Source organism: Penaeus monodon, chromosome 15 (assembly GCF_015228065.2).
Source record: "Penaeus monodon isolate SGIC_2016 chromosome 15, NSTDA_Pmon_1, whole genome shotgun sequence".
Lineage (NCBI taxonomy): Eukaryota > Metazoa > Arthropoda > Malacostraca > Decapoda > Penaeidae > Penaeus > Penaeus monodon.
The window spans coordinates 17,037,495-17,038,554 of NC_051400.1; the positions used below are offsets into that span (position 1 = coordinate 17,037,495).

A 1,060-nucleotide genomic window follows, 5' to 3' on the forward strand; every position below is an offset into this window, starting at 1 on the left:
ATAGGTATTGACAAATATCTACTTTGTGTCATTTTATACTGCAGCTATTCATAACAATTACATTCCTGTTTGATCTAATGTAATTTTTTAACTGTTCTTCTAACAGTCTGAAAGAAAAAAATGATTATTTCCCACTTTAGTATAATTAACTAAATCTATGGTCCATGTTGGGTACACTGTAGGAAATGCACAAAGATCAAATAACAGTTTAAACACACAGAAACATTTCCAATGAAATGCAAATTTATCTTAAAATTCAAGCTACATACAATCTTTAAAAACCATCTTAATATAAAATATTTACATTCACAATAGAAACTATTATACTTAAGTCAGTTCATTTGCTTACTCTCAAATATTCACCGACTTAACAATTACCTGACAACCTATATTGAATCATCAACAAACAGGAATTTGTTGCATGTAGTACAGGCATTCAAGAATTTAAGTCATATACTCTGAATCGCTTTATACATATATAGAGATAGTAAGAGATTTTTATGTTGAAAGTTCAAGGTGATGGTGCCTTGTACTGCCACAAGTAAGTTCCCTGTTACTGTAATGATCATTAAACAACCTATATAACATTTTCCAAGGCATAAAGGTCACACTAAATTTAGCACAATGTTTCAGAAAAAAATATATAATAAAAAATAGCATGTCCATCCTTTTTGTATTATGCTTAAACAATATTTCATAATTTTATTGTAAGTGGAAAGTCTCTCTGATAAATAACAAATGATGATATTACACAGAATGTACAAATACTGAAGAAGTCTAGCTCTTGTTAGTTATGCAATAACTATAGCAATAATTTACTGAGTACTATCTAATCATATATAATATCATAGAGAAGAGACATGATTTTGAGAAAGGGAGGAAGAGAGGGAGAGAAGAATCTGAAGCTTTGAAGTACAAAGTTGTGTGAAATCTATCACAAATTATACTAAAAGAATACACAGAGCCCATGGACCACTAAACAACCAAAGAAGCACTAATTTGATGTACTTCAATTATTCATCAAGCACCATTCATTTTAAATAATTTTATTTACACTTAC

General features: G+C 29.1%; 1 protein-coding gene across 1 annotated transcript in view; it reads right to left on the bottom strand.

Moving 5' to 3' along the window:
* The window catches only part of LOC119581792 (cGMP-dependent protein kinase, isozyme 2 forms cD4/T1/T3A/T3B-like), a gene marked incomplete at its 5' end in the record, with an annotated part of 43,492 nt that overhangs the window by 555 nt on the left and 41,877 nt on the right, over positions 1–1,060 (bottom strand). The window contains 1 exon segment of the mRNA XM_037929921.1: positions 1–1,060.